Source organism: Micrasema longulum, unplaced genomic scaffold (assembly GCF_059751315.1).
Source record: "Micrasema longulum isolate JH-2025_06_02 unplaced genomic scaffold, ASM5975131v1 h1tg000824l, whole genome shotgun sequence".
NCBI lineage: Eukaryota > Metazoa > Arthropoda > Insecta > Trichoptera > Brachycentridae > Micrasema > Micrasema longulum.
In genome coordinates, this window is record NW_028278016.1 from 856477 (window position 1) to 881010 (window position 24534).

Consider the following 24534-nt stretch of genomic DNA (forward strand, 5'->3'; position numbering starts at 1 on the left):
AATTCAAGAAGAATTTAAGCACTGACGAATTGGAGAAAAACATGAAAGGTAACCCTCACTGAAGGGGAAGATTCCCACCGCGATTGCCAAGCATCAGAATGAGCATTCAAATTTGTTTTTTTTATTCGATTTAATTATATCGAGTGTTAAAACACTATTTTAATAAATATTTCATATCAACCATGTCAGGAATCGAATCCGAGACCTCTGCATGGTATGCAAATGCGCTGAGCATCACACCACGAGGCCGGCCGTTGGTTTTTTTAGGTTATAACTATCTAAAACAAGTACTATTCTGAAACTGGCGCAACTTAAGAAGTACTAGCTCCAAAAAGTGTTACAATTTTCTTGTGGTTGCCTATTTTTAACCGCAAAATAGATGATTACTATTAATGTTGTTTTAAATATAAAAATAGACAATTTTGCACGAAGCACTACATGTCTATTTTGGAGTATAAATTAATGGTTCATTAGAAAAATCAAACATACGTCTCTCAGTTGAGTTTTTTTACATCCAACACAAGCGCAAAGTTAAGATGTCTTATTCAACAAAGGCGATTTTGCAGCTTTTGTTCGAGCGGCCAACAGAGCCGATCATTACGCCGAGAGGCAATGATGCGAAGGCTATATTCGAGGTTCCTGACTCATACTTGCAAGATCGGATCCGAATGATCCGCGACGACATTAAGAAAAGATTCGACAATTCAACTAGAAAACCTATTCCGATTAAAAACATCAGTCTTCCTGACATTTCTATTCCACTAAAGTTGGGTTTAAAATCTGCATTCAGTCTCTTCCGCAAAGATCATATTAAGTTTGCTGAAAAGCTTATTGAAATATTTATGGAACCAAAAAATGTTTCAGATTTAATATCTGTTGCAGCCTACTGTCATGACCGGATCAACCCTTACCTGTTTAACTATGCACTGTCTGTTGCTTTACTGCACAGAACAGACACACGTGACGTATTGATTCCTAACTTTCTTCAGTGTTTCCCGGGGAAATTTGTTGAAAATACTACGTTTACTGCCGCACGCCAAGAAGTATCGGTTATCCCCATTGCAGTCCGAGAACCGATCATTCTTGATAAGGAATTTTCTGCCAGTTCCAAGGAACCTGAACAGAAGATAGCGTATTTTCGTGAAGATATTGGTATCAACCTTCACCATTGGCATTGGCATTTGGTTTATCCCGCAGGAGCTAACAATCGTAGTCTCGTTGCCAAGGATAGACGAGGAGAACTATTTTATTACATGCATCAACAAATAGTTACGCGATATAATGTTGAACGTTTTGCAAATGATTTACCCCGCGTAGTAAGTTTTAGCAATTTGCGAGTGGCTATGAAGGAAGGATATTTTCCTAAATTAAGTGTTTTAATTTCAAGTCAGTCATGGCCTGGCAGACAAGCCAACACTCTGCCTAGCAATGTTAACCGTGGCTCTGATCTCGTCGCTAAAATTGACGATCTCGAATTATGGGCAAAGAATATCAAAGAAGCTATTGCAAAAGGAGTTATCGTTAATTCTTCTGGAACCGAGATTCCTTTATCAGAAACTACTGGTATTGATATTCTCGGTGATATAATAGAAGCGTCAATGCTAACACCAAACTCCACTCTTTATGGAGATCTGCATAACCTAGGGCATGTTGTGATTTCTAGTTGTCATGATCCTGATGGTAGGTTTTTGGAACCTTTATCAGTGATGGGAGATACTGCAACTGCTATGCGAGATCCGATATTTTATCGCTGGCACAATTATATTAATGAAATATTTGTGTCTCACAAAAACAAACAACCGAAATATTCCGTTCCCCAATTGGAGTTCACAAATGTTAGTGTGACAAGTGTACAAGTAACAATACCTAACAGGCCCGCTAATACTCTTGTTACTCACTGGCAACAAAGTGATGTAGATCTGTCACGTGGACTAGATTTCTCTCCTCGAAGTGCAGTATTGGTACGATTTACTCATTTGCAACAAGAGGCGTTTAACATAATTGCCGTTGTCAAAAACGCTTCAAAGGCACAATTGGTCGGTTACGCCCGTGTGTTTATAGCTCCTAAGTTTAAAGAGGGAGGAGTAGCGATGAATTTCAATGAACAAAGATTATTCATGATTGAAATTGATAAATTCAGGATAACTCTCAAACCAGGAGATAATAATATAAGACGAAACTGCAATGATTCTTCGGTAACAATTCCATTCGAGAGGACTTTCCGCAGTGTAGATGCAAACCGTCCAGCTGACACTGATCCGGCAATTTACGGATTTAACTTCTGCGGTTGCGGTTGGCCTCAACACATGTTGATACCAAGAGGAACTACTGCTGGGATGAAGTTCGACCTGTTTCTTATGGTTTCAAACTACGAAAATGACAAAATTGTGCAGGACATTTCTGGAATATGTAACGACGCTGATAGTTACTGCGGCATTCAGGATAAGAAGTACCCCGATAAGAAATCTATGGGCTATCCATTCGACCGCGTGGGAAGGGATGGAGTTGATACTCTCGCGAACTTCCTTACTCCGAACATGAAGACCCAAGAGATCATCATCAAGCACGAGGATCGCGTAGTTATCAGAAAGGCCGAGCCTGCTGTTTCGGTTGTTCCTGTTGTAAAACCTACTACATCAACTCCTTAATGACTCATTATGAAACGTGAATACTCTACGGTATAGAATTTAGATTGGATTTCAGAGCGAATCAAACGTTATTTTGTGAACGACGTGCAACGTTAGAGATGAATTAACTGTTTTTTTCCACATATATTCATGGAAAAATGTTTTTTTTGTTATAGTAATAAAATAGTCATTTTTTTTTAATTTCAAGGATTTCTTTTATTTCTTAAGACCAATTAGAAAAGTTTCAATTCCTTGTACCACGAGTTTCGAGACTCTGTAATTCTCCATATTGGTAAAAAAATATCTCTTGTTTCGTATGTATGACATTGTTAGTTAAATTTGATAAAATTTATATTTTATTTACCCCCTTTATTCATTTTTAAAAAAAAATTGCCCCATTACATTTTATTTGCTACTTTACTATGATAAGGCCATATATTTGCAGTATTTCTTCATTAGAATGTATATATTTTTTTAGTAAAATTCACATCACCTTATTTTAAAGAATTTGTAAGTTTTTTATTATTACATAAAAATATTATAGAAGAACAGTCATTTACATGTGGATTTATGGTTGTTTAATAGAAAAGAACATTAATTTTTATAAACATAATAATTCTTAATCTTCCCTTAATTTTGAAATTTTTTTTTACTGATTATATTTCATAGATCCGAAGCATTCAAAATTTGCCTTCTTTTAAAAAACAACACTATCCTGGATTCAAACCAAAGATATGAACGTTAAATGTTTTTTTATATTTTTTATTTCCTTTTTTAATTACTATAAAATAAAAAAGTATCTTTCGATCTTTCACAGAATATTTTCTTTTCTCTTTCTTATATAACACAAAAATATTACACTCGTCTATTTAATATAGGACCAAAAATTCATAATCTTTTTTGTATAGGTACCCACGAACCGGCCATGCCTTTGTGGGATTTTCTTGTTTACTATTTTTACTATCAATCACTGGCGGCTCCTGACCGAAAACATTGGCAATGCATTTTTTTACATGTTGTCAACTTGTATATTATTAATCTCAATAATATTATAATAATATGATAGGTCTAACGTGATAAACGAGCAGTAGTATGACAGCCCGCGCATCGGAACTAGAAACGCTAAATGCGCCCAACATAATACGCACGTTATAGTTAACTAAATTTGTACTAATACCATGTCATTACGCATGTTCAAAGTGACATTTCAAACGAACTTCAAATCTGCGCATGCGTCGGCAATGCCCGGAATATGTATATTATCTTCTCTCTCTAACGCACAATTCATCGGTATGAAGCATTGTCTGTCTCGCTCGAATGACGATTTTAGGAGATATAATATAGTTCTTTCAAATTCAGAGTAAAAACAAAATATGCACTGGGACGATTGCGCATGCGTAGACAAAATGAAAAAATCGTCCGCTAGAGTCGATTTCGCTAGATCTTTTGGCGCTAGTATTGAATATTATGGTGTTTACGTGTATAATATTGCAACGAATCCCTGTTTCTTTCTACCTACTTATAACATATTTTTACTTTCAACAAAAAAACTAATTTATTTACACAAATTTTTACTTGGAAGTGCACTGCACTTATGCACATACTAAGAAACCGCCTCTGCATCAATATGTATTTCATTCGTAATTATTTCATTGAAATGTTATTATCCTTTGTTTTTTGAATACTTTGTTTGACTTTTTATGTTTATTTATATTGTTATATTATATTTGTTTATTTAATTTAATAAATAAATAAAATAAAATATTTTAAAATTTATTTTTATCTATGTACAAATGTAAACTTCGTGAAACTTTTTAACTGAATTTATAGCCAGATAATCAATATAAATATTGTATTCTTGAGCTTATGTTTTTCTTCCAATATTCATGAATTTAATTTTAATTTATTCACTTCTTCTTAATTATAATTTAAATGTGAAAAAGAGGATTATCTGCTAAAAGCTGAATTCTGCAATGTTTTAGAGATGTCATTTATCTACAAATGATAAACAATATAGATCCCAGCACTGAGCCTTGGGGTACTCCTAAATTATGTTCTATTGGATCCGAAATAATATTACTAACTCGTTATTTGAAATATGTTATTTAAGTAGCTTTTAAACCAAAGTAACGAATTTCATCTTATTCCAGTGAATTAAAATTTATCTAATATTCTTGTTCCATCGAAATGATTTTTTCATTGTCTAAAATGTTTTTTTAAAATCTAAAAAATCCACAAAAAAAATATTCATTTTTGTCATTTTTTTATTTCCAGTCATCTATTACGGTATTAAGAGCTGTTTCACATGAATTATCGTTTTTGAATCCAGATTGTTCTTCTATAATTATTTTAATTTTGTCAAGACATACAACAAGTTTATTGTTTGTAATAAATCTCACTAGTTGTTGATATTTTGGACTCGTTTTGAGAGGTTAGAATTCTTTTCCTTTTTTATTATTCCTGATTTTTGGTATTTAACAATTTTGGTTAATAATAAACTATTAATAATAACTAATTATAACTATTGTGGCTTTCTATAACCGCGGAACTCTTCTGTTTTTAAAGATTGATTATTTGCACTAAGTATTTACCAAACCTGGCATAGCATCTTTTAGTATTTTAATGGTAATTCCATTAAAGCTGAGTTTCGATTGTATATTTTTAAGAAAAACTTTAAGATTATTATTAGTATTTTTTTTCAGTAAAAATTCTTTATTGTTTTCTCTGGTATGTGTCATTTCTTCATTTATTTTCTCTATACTGTTGTAAGTTTCGTTAATAGTCGACACAAAATATTCATTAAAGGAGTTGGCTTGAGTAGAACTTATGTTGGTTCCCGGAAATTGTAAGCGTCGTTTATACTCGTATTTAAAGGTTATTTTTTATCATTGTTTTAAGTGTCTTCCACATTCTTGTTGGATTTCACCTTTCTTCTTATATTTTGTGAAGAAAATATTGTCTTTTTGTATGTTTAAGTTTTGCTGAATATTTTCTTCTCATAATTTAAAATTGTTACAACTTTTCCTTATAATTTTGAAACATTGCAAAGTGTATCTTTTTTAACAATGTTTGAGTATGTCCAAATGCTTGCAGACTGGCTGGATTTTCTCCCTAGGGAGTTGTTCATATTAAAATTTATTTCAGCAGAGAGGGAAAACGTTTTTGGGAAGGGAATATGGAAGTCTTGGCATTATAAGCCCTGTGAATGTCTAGACTTCCATATTCCCTTCTCAAAAACGTTTTCCCTCTCTGTTGAAATAAATTTTAACATGTATCTTTTTTGTTTCGCAGGTCTCTTACTTCTCTGGAATACCATTTTTTTTTATTTAAAAAAGTTACACATTTATCTGAAATTGTTTTATTAATGGCATTTCTAGTTTCAAAAAAAATCTTTTCTCTTCGTATTGTTAATTGTTAATTGCATTATTTGTTCAAATTGTTTTGTTTAAAGATATTGTATAAATTATTAGCTATCGCATTATTCCATCTTTCTTATTGTTCTTTTTGTTTTTCTGTTTTTTTCTTCTCGATTGTGGTAGTACCGTGTGGTAGTACCTTATGTGTGTCTAATAATTTTACACCCAATTCATAATCATTTGATACAACCAAGTCGATTAGAGTACTTGTCGTTTTTGTTATTCTCGTCCCTTCTTTGAAAAGTTGCGTCATCTCATTTAAATGTATAATATTCACTTTTTTTTTTAATTACAATATTTCAATATATTTTTTTATTATTTGTTTATTTTTCCATACATATATTATTTAGATAGAAATATAACAACAAAAATACACTTTAAACAAACAAATCTTAAAATAAGCCATAACATAAATTGGAAAAAAATGCCTACAAAAAATTCAGCGTCTAAGCGTGGGCCAATCCTTTTTTAATAATTAAAAAGTTTATATTATATAAATACGGTATGATATGAAAACGAAAAGAAAAGAAAAATAAAAGAAAATTAACATATGCTGAATTTACGAAAACATGATTTTTATGCAGTATGCATTTATTCTTAATTTTAATTCTTTTTTTTAAAGAATGTGCTTGTCTGTTCCTTCCGTGCTTATCCAAGACCTCAAACCTACTTAAACTGTACTTGTTATTTAATGTTTTGTAGTTCCTCAGTTAGAAGATTAAAAGATTTTTGACCAACATGTGAGGAGCGTGCCTCTATGCGAACTTAGTTCTGCATCCTGGAACTGACAGTAAACTATCGGATCTATTACTAATACGATTTAAATTATTACTAAACAATTCCATATTTAAGTAAACATATTTCAGGCAGTGAAATAAATTTGATGTTCTAAAACTAAGGAGTCCACTCTCATCGTATAATTTATTACTTGGAAATTGTCTATGTTTTTTGTAAATTAAATTAATTATATTTTTCTGTGCAATTTCTATTGAACGACTATGCGCGTCTAAGACTCCTCCCTACCCTATTTTACCATATGTTATTGATGATTGAATTAAAGCGTAATATGCATTTTTTTTTATTTGGTTAAAATATTTTTCAGTCTTTGGAATACATAAGATAAATATCTGAGTTTATCTGTTAGTTTAGCTATATGTTTTTTCCTATTTTTACCTATAATCTATGTATTTACCCAAATATTTATAGCTTATAATATCAATTAATCGTTTTTTGATGTTGTGTTGCAACATTTTCCAAAATATTTAATAAATTTACTCCGTCTAGCATTTGGAGAGCGATAAAGAATAGTGTATATTGCTAAAAAACATTTTTATTTTAATGGACAGTATCCATACACTTATTTGCGAGGTATCTTTAGTAGATGTATATTTTTAAAAATATTATTTTGATCAACATGATGACTCCTAATGTGTGCTTTTTGAATTGCAACGAACTGTAGTGTCTCCAATTTAATTTTCTTCTCAATCTTCAATGTCTTTAGTGGCACGTATTTGGCTAAGAATTACTAGACTAGCTTTTTGTGCTTTGAACATTAAGGTATAAAATGTCTTCTTTTCCTTGTTTACTTATAAACAAATATTTTTTCTGTTTTCTATTTATAATTTTTACAAGGCAGTGAGGATCAATGTTTGTATATTTTTTATAACATTAAGACGGTTGTTGAATTTGACTTGTTCTTTAGTGATCTTGTAAGTACTAACTTTCTGAGCATCTGTACATTTAAGACATACAGGTTTTTCTGCACTAGAATCTTTCTCTTTGCGATTAAAACCATAACAATTGAAGCACTTCTTGACGGTTAATGCTTCAAAACCATAGAATCTCTCCCATATTTTATAGATTTATACATTTTTATGACTTAAGTTTATATTTTTAATCTGTTTTCAAATAATCATTATGTTTTTCCGAATTTTTCTTGAGGATTCATTAATTTGTTTTTTGTGAATGTCCGTCCATGTACGTATTTTGTTTAGTTATTTTATTCCTCGATTTTATTTTTTTGTGTAGCCTCAACTTTTTTTATACAATATCGTTTCCCAGGATCTTCTGTTCCATAGTTTATATACATTTATTTTCAATTTGATTTTGATCTTGTTTTTCGATTCCGGATATATTTTCCTGCTTTAGATGTTGTCACCCCTGTTATTCCAGTCAATACAGGATCAGTTTTTCACATGTTTGTGATTCCATAAGTTCAAATGTTCAAATATGCAAATGTTTAAATGTTTAAATGTTCTCCATTATTAGTATTGAAATTTGGTGTATCAACTCAATTGATTTATTTTAAAATATTATTCTTTCCTTTGATTTCTGCAATTCGCATTCCAACATGATTGATCCCTTCCATTATTTCCGTACTCTTTATAATCATTCTGTTTGTTTGGTCTATAGTGATTTTCTATAAATTTTCCAGAATACTTTCCTGTAGAAATCGCCTCAATTGATAAATAATTATGCTCCTGTTTGATATTTACTTGCACAGTTTAAATGTTGAACAAATTGCCTATTCACAGGCGTACGTTCAAACCTCATGTTTGTTGGTAAAACAAGTACCTTTTGCAGATTAATTTCATAACACTGTTCAGGATGTCAATATGAAAAAATATTTTTTTGTAAGTTGTAATAAATTATTTGCTGTTCAGATATTTTTGAAAAAATATTTTTACTTACAGTTAGTTGGTAAATAAATAGTAAATATTTATCTTTCAATAATTCATTGAAACATAAATAGTAAATATTTATCTTTCAGTAATTCATTGAAACCTTATTATTTCATAATCATCATCATTCCCTTTCCGCACCTTATGGTGCATAGGGCACTGCATTAGTAAATCAATCGCAGCGTATCTCTATGAAAGTAAGATGATCAGTCTTACGCTTAGGTGCCAGTCCAGGGACTATAAAATATTCTAGTGTAAAAACGCTTTTTTGAATTTATTTTTTATTTTTTTTATTATAGAAGGTAAAAACATGTACAGAATAATATAAAAGGAAAAATAATGAAACCCACTAAACCGCGAAACCGGCTTGTCAGCAGGTTTCTTATTTTTCCTTTACAAAGAGAAACGTTAGAGAAATTATATAAATTTAAAAAGTAATATAAACATTATTAAGAACTAAAATCATATCTAATTTTCACACAAAATTTATTTATAAAAATTAAAATAAATGACATTAAATGATAATCAATATAATGCTCTGTTACACATTAACCATTTAATTATTTTTTTCTTAAAATCTTTGTCAACATTTTCTTTTAAAATCATCTTAGGAATCTTATTAAAATTATTTAATTTATTATAAAATTATTATATAATTGTTAATTATTTTAGTAATTGTATAAATAAGTGTTCTTTGGCCATACTTGTTTACAAACCTCGGTACTGACAAGCTTTCGCGTTGTGCTAGCCTTGTATTATGTGAATGTAAATGTTACTATCAAATCGGTATCTAGTAACAAATGACTTTTCAATCGTTTATCAAATGAAAGTTATGGCGATATAAAACTGTTTGAGCCATAGAATAGCATTTACGGACGGGCACCCTTGCTTTTTAAAAAGTTCGGATACCTCTTCTTTATCAAGTCTAGGTGATGTGTTAATGAATATTTCATGTACACTATGTCGGAAATCAAACCCGACACCTATTGCGTAGAAGGCAAATGCGCTGACCACTACACCACGAGGCCGACAAACCTTATTTTAACATAAGGTATACTTTTTATTTGAATTGTGCACTTATTTCTCAGAACTTTGGTTTTACTTCGGAGTAGATTTTAAATAAACTATTTTTATTTATATCACTACAGAGATGGGTAGAATTTTTGTTTCAAGATTATGGATATTCGAGGGTTTACAGGGCTTATGACTTGTCATAGGTTGGGTTCAAGTGGCCACTTTTATGTAGGTACTACAACATTCCCCATTCCGCTTATTAGCGAATATCCATATCGGTGACATTTCGCTAGCGCGTTTGGAGCGCCATCTATGTATTTGATATTGAGGTTAAGTATTAAAGCAAATTACTTTATTTATAATAAATAAACTACTTTTTACAGTTGTATTATATGTTTGTCGGCCTTGTGGTATAATGGTCAGCGCGTTTGCCTACCATGCGAAAGGTCTTGGGTTCGATTTCCGACCTGGTTGATATGAAATATTTATTTAAACGGTGTTTTCACATATTGGAATATCGTGTCGCTGACAGTACAATTTTTTTTCAATTCAAGTATTTGTTATAACCATTTACTGACTTTTCCATGATTACCGGTTTCGCAACTTACCCGTCGCATCGTCAAGTCGCCAATTAAACTCAATATAACACTTACGCCTCTCCTCCCTATTTTATCAACTATTTCTCCCACAACGAAATTTTGTGATTTTTTACCACGTTTTAGTGCTGGATGCTATCTTTTACTGAAAAAAAAATCATGCTGCTCAGCTTAGCCTAAAAGTCGTAACAGAAAATAAATTGTCAGTAGGATCGCAGTGAGTCACATCTTGCTGGAGGGTGTGATTCTACAAAATGCTGTGAACGCCCAGTTGCATTCCACCGGCAACACCATTGACTAGTCCAACTCGTTAGCGTCCACGTCGCGAACCCTGGGCAATGGGATCACACTCATTTTTCAATTCAATTCAATTAATTTATTTCAAATATATCATATACATTTCAAATATATATTCAATACGTTCATATTATAAAAAGAGAAAAAAACATAAAGGAGACTCATGTCAAAGTAGTAGGAAAATCCTGCTCCAGAAAACCCCTTCAGGTACATGGAACAGATCAATATTCAGAACGATCTTGTTCAGCATAGCGGTAGCCCTTCCAACAGGCATGATCATGGGCAGGTTGGTCCTGTTTATCGGAATATGAAACAATATATGCTGACGCTGTCGCAGGTCAGGAACATACAAACCAATGCTCATCATAATCTCAGAATTATCGATCATACCGCGCAACTATCGATAAAAATGTGTAGTCAAATACACATTCCTTCTAGTCTCTAGTAGTTGTTGTCTCTACTGTTGTAGCCATGCATATCCTGGAGAAACTCAGTGCAGTAGAGCCAAGGATAATGCCCTCACTCTCTCATGTAGAGATATCTCAGAAACTTCTTTTGAATTTTCTCTATCGTAAGAGGGCACTTCAGTTCATCAACAGTGTGATCACAGCCGATAACGAGAGGATGAAAGGCAAGTTTCTGGCGTCTCCAAACCAAAACTATCCATTGAAGAGAAGATAACCTGTAAAAATCCACCAGAGAAGGCAACGGGAAACCACTCTGGTCATCTTTTCAGGAATCACTATGGCGAGTACATCCAACAAGCTGTTGTTCTCGTTGCGGAGTAGTGCAGGACCGAGATGCGACCGCCAACGTCGGGCGGACCTGACAACCCACCGCAAGAATAAAGCTGAAAAAAATGTTTCTGTTTTCTGAAAAGAGGTCACAAGACCTCTAAAACTGATCCGGGAGGGGTTTTCAATGTTGAATTTTGTGAAGTAAAAAAGTGAAAATCCTCATAGACGAGACTCATCTGGCTGAATTAATTCTTTCACTTTAATTTTAATTTTTAATTTCACCTAAACAAGTGGAATTATTTTTGTCTGTTTATTGCGTCAAACCCTTTTTTTAAGTCCATAAATGTTGTATTAGTTTTTAACTTATTCGTTTTCACGATTTTTAAGATTTTTTTATCATAAATGAATTTTTAATTATTTTTTACTTTTGCGCAGTATAGTATACTTATCTTCACTGTTTTTCTCTTACGATAAACATATTATCATAATTTCGATGAGTAGATACTATCAATATCCTTAGTTTATTCATAAAAAACAAATAATTTTGCAAGCGATTTTTGTAAAACCGCAATTTTCGCCAAAAGAGAAATGATAAAGATATGAAGACATGTTTTCTTCTAAAAACATGGTGTTTATTTTAAAATCTCGATAATTGTTATAAACTTTATTTTGTATTGAAGAAACATATTATAGGCATTAAAACTGTTATTTATACTCAATAAACAACGATAAATGACGATTCTTGAACTAACCAAAGTTAAACACACTTACACATACACCCTTAAATATACAAACACATTCACACTCCTCCCTTCCAATATATGTAATAATATCCTCAATTACGAACTGTGATGTCTTTGAAATAGCTTTGTTAACGTACAATGAAGTTTTTATTTTTATAAAGTATTATTTTACAAGCTGTGTGATGTCCCTCACCATGGCTTACAAACATATAACCCTTTGAGCGATTTATGCATAATGACATTTTAAAATCAATTTTTTAGATATATTAACACATTACAAGAGCGACGAAAAAGGAAATATGGAAGTCTATGCATTTACAATGCTTATGACCTGTCATTAGCTGGTTTGAATACTCACTGTGTAACATTCACCATTTTCCCTATGTTTGAACATTCATATTTCTTTGATTATCCCATCTGTTGATTTTAGAATAGTTTAAGAGCTGAAACCTTTATTGTTGTGAAGGGATTCATTTTGAACCAATTAATGACGGGTCAAAGGCCCTGTAAATGCCTAGACTTCCATATTCCCTTCTGTAAAATATTTTTTCCATCCCTGGTGTAATTTATTCATCTTCAAGACTTCCCAAGGGGTGAAATCCAGTCTTTTGTCTAGAAACATTTTTGATCCTCGTAACTTTTTTACTCTCTGTCCTTATTATATATTTTTTTTAATTTGTTTTGTTTACTATGTACATATAATTATTTTTTTATTACATCTTTGATTTTGTATTTTACTATGTTCTTTTTCTCTTTTTACTCGGTATTCAGTTATGTTTTTTTAAATACGCTTTTTGCTATACACATATATTTATTTTTTGCTATGACTTTAAATATGTTTCTTACTACCTATGTATTCTATTTTTACTACGAATTTTACTAGATTTTTAAATATTACTCTACTATCTTTTTCTCTACTATGGTTTTACTACATTTTTTACTTCCTTTTTAATTACGGTTTGACTACATTTTTCAAATGTTTTTAATGCATTTTTTACTATTTTTTAAATCCATTTTGTACTATGTTTTTCACATCGTCTATATATTACTGACTGTATTTTATTTATTTTTTTGTATATTTTAGAACGGGGTAAATAACTATAGTTAGATAGTCAAAGCAACTTTGTATAAATTGTAATTTTGTGTATGTAATGTTATATAAAAATATATGAAAAACTCAAAATATTGCTGGTTTTGTGATATATTTAAATACTTGTTCTCTTTTTTACACTAGTTCACATAAATTGATAATGTAGGACTTTATGTCTACCTGATTTTTCTCACATTACTATGCGAATACAAAGATCTTCTCCTTAAAGTACTTTTAAAACAATAACCAAATTCAACATATATTTGCTGTCTTCATTATTTGTTAATAAGGTCACCAATAATAAATGTTTCAAGTTTAATAGTGAAGTATGACTTTCAGAAGACCCGGTTCTATGGGACCCTTTGCTCTTTTTTATATGAGATGTTCAAACATGGTCGGCGCCATAATATATGGAGTGATGATATTTTAAATTTGAGACAAAACATAAAGTTTATGAGATGAAATCTTAACCCTTTCTTGCGTGGTGTATTTTATTTGATATATACCACAAAATAACCATCCTAATAACCATCAAAAATACCTAAAACAAATAATACAAACAATTTTGTGATATTGCAAATTAGAAATACTGCCAAAATAGTACAAAGGATGCATAAAGGTTCAGGTTTCTCCATCTGTAGTTCACAAAGATAAAATGAGTCATAGGATGGTACATGAATCAACAAGGTAACGCTGTAAATTGCCCAACTTCAGATGGCACTGTGCTGTACAATTACGTATTATAAAATATATTTTATTTTTTTTCGCTTTCCTCTTTTTTTTAAAAATTCTTTTTCATTCCTTTTTTAGAATTTAAAATATCGTTATTAATAAAAAATACTATAAAAAATAATCAAGCGATTAAGGATTAATTATATGTAATTAAGTAGCTTGGTGCTTAGTGCTTGATGAACATTTTAAAAATCATTATACAGGGAAGGATCGAAGGAAGACGCAGTGCAGGTAGAAGGCGCATCTCATGGCTAAAGAACTTGCGAGACTGGTTCCATTGCAGCACTCGGTCCTTGTTCAGGGCAGCTGCCAACAAAGCAAGAATTGCTACGATGACATCCAACCTCCATCGGGGAAAGAAACGATAAGAAGAAGAAGATGCTTTCGTCATGTATTTTAATTGAATATTTCTGTAATAGACATTAAATAAATTGAAATAATTAATTTGCATTTCATATTTTTTTGTAAAACAAACCGCACAACGCTTTGTATGCGGTAAGGATTGTGTAATTTACGAAATCAATTTGTTATCAATTTATTCAAAGTCAAATGAAAAATAGTTAAATTGCGCGTGGCACTACAAAGGCAATATCATTATAAATAGGTGGTTTTTAGTTTAATCTTTACATTTTATTTTGGAGTTGAATATTACAATAATGTCATCCAACGCTAAACCCGCCAAGCCAGCTGCTAAAGCTGTTCCTGCCAAAAGCGGAACGGCTGCTGCTACTGCTGGTGCTGCGGCGGCTGCCGGTGCTGGGGGAGGAAAAGCAGCTGCGGTCGCCGGTGCAGGAGGAGTGGCAGCGAGTGCAGTTGCTGGGACTAAGGGAGCTGCGGCAGTTGCTGGGGCTAAGGGAGCTGCGGGAGTTGCTGGGGCTAAGGGAGCTGCGGGAGTTGCTGGGGCTAAAGGGGCTGCGGCGGGGGCTGTAGCGGGAGCTGCGGCAGGGGCTGCAGCGGGCGCCAAAGGGGCTGGTACAGCAGGAGCCAAGACAGGTGCTCCAGCCGGAGGAGTCAAGACAGGCGTTCCAGCTGCAGGAGCTAAACCAGGTACTCCAGCGAGTGGTGGAACAACTACGACAGCATCGGCGTATTCTCAAGAAGAAATTCTCCGTTTTTTATTTGATCGCCCAACTGAGCCGATTATATTACCTAGAGGTAACGATGCTATGGCAGTATTCGATGTTCCAACAACATTTTTGAAAGAACGTTATCAGCCTATAAGTGAAGACGTAAAGAAAAGATTTGATACATCGGACAGAAAAGTTATTTCTGTCAATAATATTACTCTTCCAGACCTGACTATTCCGCTAAAGTTGGGTATAAAAGACAACTTCACCCTATTTCTACCCAAACACGTAGAAATGGCTGAAAAACTCATTGGTATTTTTATGGACCAAAGAACCGTGGATGATTTAATATCAGTGGCAGCATATGCTCACGAAAGGGTTAACCCATACCTGTTTAACTATGCACTGTCCGTTGCACTTCTTCATCGAACCGATACTAAAAATGTATTGCTACCAAATTTCCTTCAGTCCTTCCCAGGAAAATTTATCGATAGTAATGCATTTTCTGCAATACGTCAAGAAACGGCTGTGGTTCCCAAAGCGATAAGAGAACCAATTGAACTCCCACAAGAATTTACTGCAAACGCGAGGGAACCTGAACAAAAGGTTGCATACTTCCGTGAGGATATTGGAATCAATACTCATCACTGGCATTGGCATCTTGTTTACCCAACAGGAGCTGAAAACCGTGCTATTGTAGACAAAGATAGACGTGGTGAACTTTTCTATTACATGCATCACCAAGTGTTGGCAAGATATAATGCAGAACGATTCAGTAATAATTTGCCTCGCGTTAAAAGTTTTGACAACCTGAGACTAACGGTTAAAGAAGGGTATTTTCCAAAACTTGAAGTTGCCGTTGCAAGCAGAGCATGGCCACCTCGCTTTGTGAATGCTACGTTGTCTGATATTGATCGACCATTTGATGAATTTACTCTTAAAATCGAAGAACTTGAGCTTTGGGCAAAGAATATAAAGGAGGCTATTGAAAAAGGTGTAGCAAAAACAACAGATGGCAAAGATGTTGTTCTTACGGAACAAACTGGTATCGACGTTCTTGGAAATATGGTTGAAGCATCTATGTTAACACCAGGAAGTTATGGTAGTTTGCACAACTTGGGGCATATGATTTTTGCGTTTTGTCATGATCCCGATGGTCGGTTCCAGGAATCATTTGCAGTTATGGGAGATACTGCAACAGCCATGAGAGATCCAGTTTTTTATCGTTGGCATAATTACATAAACGATATATTCTTATCCCATAAAAATAAACAACCCAAATATACCGTGGCTCAACTCGAGTTCAAAAACGTGTGTGTAACTAGTGTACAGGTAACTATTGACAAAAAACCCGCTAATCAACTCATTACGCATTGGCAAAAAAGTGATGTAGATCTTTCTCGTGGAATGGACTATACTCCACGAAGTCCGGTTCTAGTAAGATTTACACATCTTCAAAATGAAGACTTTTGTTTTGTTATTAATGCCAAAAATTCTGGCACTCAACAATTACTGGGAACAGCTCGCATTTTCATGGCTCCCAGGTGCAAAGAAGATGGCGTTGTAATGCAATTCGATGAACAGAGGCTATTTATGATTGAAATGGACAGATTTAGAGTCACACTTAAACCTGGAGATAACGTAATCAAGCACAGTTCATTGGATTCTTCTGTGACTATTCCATTTGAGAGAACCTTCCGTGATCTTGATACTAATCGCCCGGCAGAGAACAGTCCAAATTTATATGCTTTCAACTTTTGTGGTTGCGGCTGGCCTCAGCACATGTTCGTTCCCAAAGGAACAACAAACGGAATGGTATTTGATTTGTTTGCTATGATTTCTAATTATGAGGATGACAAAGTTGAGCAAGATATTTCCGGATTGTGTAATGACGCTGATAGTTTCTGCGGTATTCAAGACAAAAAATATCCAGATAAAAGGACGATGGGATATCCATTCGACCGCGTTGGCCGAGATGGTTGTACGACTCTCGCTCAGTTCCTCACACCCAACATGAAGGTCCAAGAAATTACCGTTAAGTTTGAGGATCGCATTGTTATCAAAACTCAAGAACCAGCTAAAACAATATCTGTAGTTCCTGCCAATAAACCATAAAACCCTCCGTGTATTCTCGACCCCTACGAAAATGATTCGGCATTTACCAAATAATATTTTTGTCAGGTGTACTAAATGACAAAATACATTTTTATCTTATATTAAATCTTGTTTTATTTACATTATACACACATATTTTATTTATTTACATAAAAATAAAGTTTGCCTGTTTATTCAGTACTTTGATCCTTTTTTTTGTCAATTTCTCTCCCTAAATAATAATATTCAAAGTACATTTGTTTTATCAAAAATGAAAAATAGTTATATTTTATATGCATTAAAAAATTGACTTATGCTTTAGTATTTATATTTAACATCTTTATTAATCGAGTGCCCAAATATTTCATAAATAAAATACATAAATAAGAAAAAAAGACTTCCATGCATATAAATATCATAATATCGAAATAGTTTGGTGTTTAAATGAATTAAAACATATGATATGTTGCCTGAATATATCAAAAATAAAAAAAGTTTTAATGAAATATTAATAGGTTCCACGTTTACTTAATGAACTTTGATATTAAAAAAAGTTTTAGCTGTAGAGATAGTGTAAATTTATATCATTTGTTTGTATACTATGTCATATAAACTAACTAAAGAAATAACGTCCGCCTCGTGGTGCAACGGTCAGCGCGTTTGCCTACGACGCAAGAGGTCTCGGGTTCGATTCCCGACATGGTTGAAATTAAATTTTAATTTTAAAAGGTGTTTTTACACTAGAATATTTCATTGTAAGACTGATCATTTTACCTTCGGTAGAAAAAAATGGGCATATTTGAGAGATAAATACTTTTGTTTTCTGAACCACTTTTTACAGTCACAAACGACTAGTTTCGGCAACTGATAAAATATATAAAAGATGAACATGTAAAGATGAACAATATATGGTTAGAATACTATATGGCAATATAATATATGGTTAATAAAACAAAATTATTTAATTTATCTCTTAAAAATAAAACAATGATCCACAAAGTTAGTGCTTTAAATAAAAAAATGTAAAAATAAAAAAAATAAATCAAAGAAAAAAATTTTTTTTCACTGCTGTTGATGTACCAATGCAGCACCCTATGCACCATAAGGTATGGAAAGAGAACGATTATGAGAGAAATACACGCACTTAATATTATAAATGTGTATGTGTGTTTTTTGTGTTTCCTTCACGTCACAACGAAGCGACCGATCGTCTTAGTTGGATAGCTGAGATGTGAAATAAACTACTTTTCATCCCAAAAAGAATTACACTCCCCCGAGAATTTTTTTGTGAAAAAAAATATTCTTCTTCCGATGTGCAAAAGAGGAACCGATTTAGGTGTTTTGCATAGAAATAGTCAGAATGTTGATAAACGTCAGAAGCATTCTATTTTTCATTCCGAAAAAATATGACTTGAAAAATTCCTAGCGGAAAAAAGAATTAGTATTAAAGCATTAAAACAATGCTACGTCACCAAAGACTAACGAACCGTCGTTATTCTTACTTTTTTCAAAGACCAGCAATCAATACATGATAATTTTTATCACGAAAAAATGTGTCATTCTAAAATTCTCATTGTTAAACGATAAAACTAATTTATCTCTAATACCGCGAGGCGGGTGAAAGTTAGCATAATATATTGAATAAAATGTTAAAAAATTAGTTCGTTTAAGTGGTTTTTCTACAAATTCACGCCCTGTATACCTACTCAAAATATTGTTGATTTAACTTTCTGGTAGAAAAAGCAGTATAAAAGTTGAGTATTGAGCTAGATAGATCTTACCTTTAATAAAGGTTCAGCTCTTTTTTTTTAAAGTCAACAAATGGAAGAGTTGAGGAGATGTGGATGTTTAAATAACACAACTATGGCTTACGGCCGTTTTACATTGCGCATAAATGGTACAAGATCTTGTGCAAGTTCTTGCTCAGTTTTTTGAACAATAATTGAACCTAGTTATACAGAAAGCAGCCAGCCATAGAAAAGTGAGACTGAGATAATAGCCATTTTGTGAAATGAGTGAATTATAAAATCTACACAATAGTTTGAATGTTTTTGACTTAAACAAACGATAAACAATGAACACATATTTTTTTTATATTACAAACAAGAACCTTTTTGTGTATTTGACCAGTTTAAAAGATTTTTAAAGTACCATAAGATTTTTCTAGTTTTGTGCGTGTTTTCTGCAAATTGAGAAATGTCGTTTTTGTGATCGACACCCTTTTTTGGAGGTGATTAATACAGTTTTTTATATGAAAGCGGTCTGGCTGTTTTTAGCAGAACATAATATCAACCTTACTGCACACGATAACATCTATATCTTATTTTTCAGAAATTGTGGACTGGCTGCTTTCTGCATAACTACGTTCCATTATTGTGCCAAATCTTGGGCCATTTTATTAGCTGTTTTACATTGGGCAGTTTCCTGCGCGTAAGCTTGCGCAGTACGCAGTGTTCGACGCCATTCCAGTCTACGGGTTGTTTGACATTTGACAGTTCGCGATCTATTAAGTGACGACGCCGTTACTGACAACTAACAGCGTATTATTATTTTTGCGATCAACAACCGACATAAAGCTTCTAGATCAACATGGATTGTAAGCATTTGCTCCTAGCAGCTTTTGCAGTATCAGCAGTCATTATTATTCATGTTCCGTGCTTGATAAAGATTCAACAAAAATAAGAAGGTAGAACAAATAAAATCGGAGGATAAATAAATTGACGCAATCAACAATACATAAAAAAACAATATATAGATATGAGATATCTACATAGTTATTTTGTTTTTTCAAAAAAAATATTGTTGATTATATAACGACCATTCTTAGTTATTACTCAAATTAAATCAATAAAATTACACCAGCAATGCAAAATAATTTAAAACGCATTGAATATTGAAGTTGACAGATGACAGTTAACAATATAAAAGTGGAATGTGAGCGCAAATATTGGTTAAAAAAAGGACGTGTTCTATGTTTTTGGAATTAGACCACATATTTCATCCAATTTGTGTGTTTACGACACAATATTTATTGAACCAAATTCTGCACAAGATCTTGTACTGACCAATAAATAACGGGCTTTAGTATTTTTTTTTTTAAATTGTTCATTTATTGGATGTCAGCTTAGGTTGTGTCCGATTTTTCAAATTTCAAAATGAGTACCAAAACGAACGGGTGACGAAAATGATCAGTTTCGTCTTCTTGACATCCCATTTTGAAGGGTTGTAAAAAAAAAAAATTCAGATGACGTATGGAAAAAAACGGATACAACTCGTGTTATCACCTATTTTGACTAAACGTGAATTTAAAATTGAAATACAAGCTCATATCAGTTCTTTTCTTCATTCTTTCTGTCCTTTCGTGGTTATGCCATGCCATATTTATATACTATAAACTTTTAAATCATTAAAAAAGGTATGGCCTACGCTCAGACGCTTAAGGCTTTGTGGGCATTTTTTCCAAATTATGTTTTAGCTTAATTTTAAGATGTAATTAATATGTAAATATATGTATGGAAAAATAAACACATAATAAAAAAAAACTAATTCAAATATGTAATCAAAATTACTTCTTTAAACGATTGTTATGTTAATAAAATAAACAAAATAACTTTGTTCTTAACCACTATCTTTTTTTAAAAATAAATACTTGATTTATTGGGTCCACGTGTAGTATTTAGTAAACATGATAAAAATAAAATTGATATTGATATTAAAAAGGTATCACAAGTTAAAGATCTTGGAAACCTCTTTGATGATAGTCTTAATTTAATTCCGCATATCAATGAAATTACTAATAAAGCAATAAAATTTTGAGGTTTTATATTACGGTACTGCAAAAGATTTTAGTACAATAAATTCATTCGAAATGCTGTTTGTTGCATTAATTTGTAGTTATTTTGAAAATAATTCTACAATTTGGTCTCCATTTAATATGTCTCACTTATATGAATTAGAAAAAGTTCAACGTAAATTCTTAGGATTTATAAATTTTATTCGATCAATTCCGCTTGAGCAAATCGATGTTAAGTTCTAAAACATAAAATGAACATTTTTTAAATACAGATTTTTTTTGCAAATGTTACACTCTGCTTTCCTAACAGGGGCACACTATATTTAGGATTACGATTTTCAATAATGTATTGAATGTTGGTTAATATAATTTAAGTATTAAAATAAAATCCAGTAAAAATAAATAAGAAGATGGAAATTATAAGAAATTTCAGAAAAAACGAATGCTATTTGTAAACATTCAAAAATTTTTTTTTATACAAAAAAATAACAACCTACCATTTTTTAGTATGTGCATTTTTGTCGAATAAAACCCTGGGAGGTCGATGAAAAAAAATTATGCTCCTTACTTTTTTTTAACGGATTAAATGAAATGTTTTCATATCTATAAGCATGCGCAGCGTAAAGCTTATTTTTATGCAAAAAAAAACCGCACGTAAATCGTTAGAACCGTTTAGGAGGAGTTTAGCGACATCACCTTTACAATTCTGATAAAATGTCCATAGCGGTAGTATGGCATATAAAAATAAGCCTATTTTATATTTAATAAATAATTCCTAACAAATGGCTCCAGCGGCTAATAGTTTCAGTAAAAATATTTTCTAATGTAGCATAAACATTTGATTTAAAAAAACATAATTGCAAAAAAAAATTGGTACACCTATGGATTCGAACCCCCGCCTACGTCATTAGAAAGCAACGGTCTATCCGCGCAGCTATTTCACGTTTTACGCCAGGAGTCGAAAAAGTAATAAATAAACTAAATAATTCATTAGCGCATCTTCGGTGGAGTGATCTACTATTCGATCGACTGATCGACTATTATAACTTGTCTTGAAATAAAACACTATTTCTTAATAAATGTTAATAATTTAAAAGTATTCCTTACCGAGTACGATAGTTCACAAAACAAAACATAAATTACGTTTTAAGAATCATTGTTTTATCGACTTTTATATCACATTATTATTCACAAAACGACATAAGTTATATATATTATAATTCTTCATATATATTTATTCTTAACACTATACACTAGTAACGTTTTTATCATAACTCTCACTAAATTTTAAAAGTTTAAATGGATACTGAAGAATAACCTACAATATTCAACTGTCATCGTATGCACAAAAACGAATTACAATTAAAAAACAATAAGCGAATCTTTGATTTTTAAAACCCACTAAGGATTTATACTATATTATGGATTAAAATATCAATTCGTTTCGATTAAAATATCAAAATATTTATTTATTTTAAAGCAAATTTACTTTCAAACCGCCGAAACATAAGTATGCTAAATTACTTACGACATACAAATATATTCATTATCTCTTTCTTACACATAACGAGTGCGTATATTGTCACCTCCCTTAGACTGTCGTAAGTCAAATTGATGTATTTTAAAGAATACTAGCCTTTATGAAAGAGTATTGAAAGACTAAATTGCATTAATGAAAGCCGCAAGATTTTACTGTAATCGCAAGTGTAATTTTTCGAACGAGATTCTAAAGTTTTAGGTTAAAGACGTATTTGAATTAGTGATTTTAAAGTGAGCAGTGTAATCTCGTGTAATCCAGTAGTTATAATTCTGGCCAATAGAGGCGCAACTGGTCGCTGTGTGGAATAAAGGAATATATAAATTTACTAACCCAAGAAAAGTAATATATTTTTTTGGTGATGTGTTTTTTCCTAATAATACTACAGTATTATAAAACATTACTTACGATGTCAAAAAAATATGGTAAGATGCATGTAATCGATTATAAGGAGCATTTGCCACTGCTTTACAGAAGAATTACATGTACCAACTAGCGCACCCGACAGACGTTGTCCTGCCCGAACGTTGCCTTGCCTGCTATTATCTTGAAAAAAGACTTTTTATTGATTAGTAGGTACCTAGGTACTTGTTAATGATTGAATGTCAAAAATAAAAATTATTAACATTCAAATGTTGAATTTAAGTAGGTACCTAAGAACTTGTTTATGATTGAATTCCAAAACATGAAATAATTCATTTTCAAATATGGAATTCTTTTTGCAAATTTCAAACTCAGCTTTTCTCACCAACAGGGGTGCACTGTATTCATGAATGCGGTAGCTTAAATACATATTCAATGTCAGTCAATATTATTTCAATATTACCAAAAATCCAGTAAAAATAAATAAATGGGAAGAAATTATAAGGAATGTAAGGAAAGAATCTGATTGGGATCAATAAAAATCAAATTTTGTTTGTAAACAGTCAAAAACAAACCTTTTTAAACACAAAAAAACAACACCCTTCAATTTTTTTGTACATGCATTCTCCTTGAATGCAACCCTGGTAGGTCGACGAAAAATGATTTATGATTCTAACTTTTTTTTACTGATTCGATTGAAAATTTGAATATCTACGAACATGCGCAACGCAAATATCTACATTTCGCTGAACACCCCACGTAAATCGGTCAAGCCGTTTAGAAGGAGTTCAGTGACATCACACGTACAGTAAAATTAGATATATCAAGATACTACTAAAAGTGCAAGTGTCATCACGTCACATCACATCGACTTTGGCAAGCAAAACACGTAGTAGAGTAAAAAGCACGTACTGTTTATAGCGGTCTACTGTGAGTTTTATTCAGTATGTTGCTTCCTTCCGCATACGCGTCACATTTGTTTTACTTCAAATACGGAAAAATACACTTGTGGACGAGAAAAGTGTAACTAGAGAAATCATTAGGCCATTAGTACTGGTAACATAATATTAAAAACGTTTTTTAACAGTAAAATATCTATTTGAACAAATATTGATTAAGTTGAAATAATTGATTACCGGTTAAAGGTTAAACCGTTGCTTTTTCTGCCTTTTCCAGGGAGATTTGTGCAGTGTAATAGCATACATGTAGGCATTTTAGTAATTTCGAGGAGACAAAAGTAACCAAGGAATTATCGCAACAATCTAAAGTCCTATCAAACATATTATGCTAATTGGCCGCAGGTTATGGGACCATACTTCGAACGCTTATGCTTACTCTAGTTAAATTATTGTAATGGTATCTATGCAGGTCTATCAATGAAAAAATGACTCGCCAACTGTCTGTATTAAATGCTGCAGCGAGACTTCTTTTCGGAATCTCTAAGTTCAGTCCTCTACTTCGGGAATTACACTAGCTACGTTTTTCACAGAGGGTGAAACATAAGCTCTGTTGGCTTATGTATAAATCACTGCACAACTCTGCTCCGGAATATCTAAGGGAACTATGCATTCCAGATGAACTAGCTGACAGGCGTCTTACGCTTAGATCAGCTACGTCTACGGCGAGAGAAAAAGTTATTATACTAAGGGCCTATTTCACCACCTCTGAGTAAAGTATTGAATAACTAATCATCACATAACATTAATCTGATGATTAAAGTCCCGATTACCGGGTAGCGCTTTCACGA

General features: G+C 32.3%; 2 pseudogenes across 1 annotated transcript; both read left to right on the plus strand.

Annotated features, from left to right (window-relative positions):
- Nucleotides 1–536: 536 nt before the first annotated feature.
- On the plus strand, nucleotides 537–2648 carry LOC148278812 (phenoloxidase 2 pseudogene; annotated as a pseudogene).
- An 11910-nt stretch (nucleotides 2649–14558) lies between these two features.
- On the plus strand, nucleotides 14559–17221 carry LOC148278813 (phenoloxidase 2 pseudogene; annotated as a pseudogene). The gene has a single exon (XR_015823070.1). The product of XR_015823070.1 is annotated as a phenoloxidase 2 pseudogene (transcript).
- Nucleotides 17222–24534: the final 7313 nt, after the last annotated feature.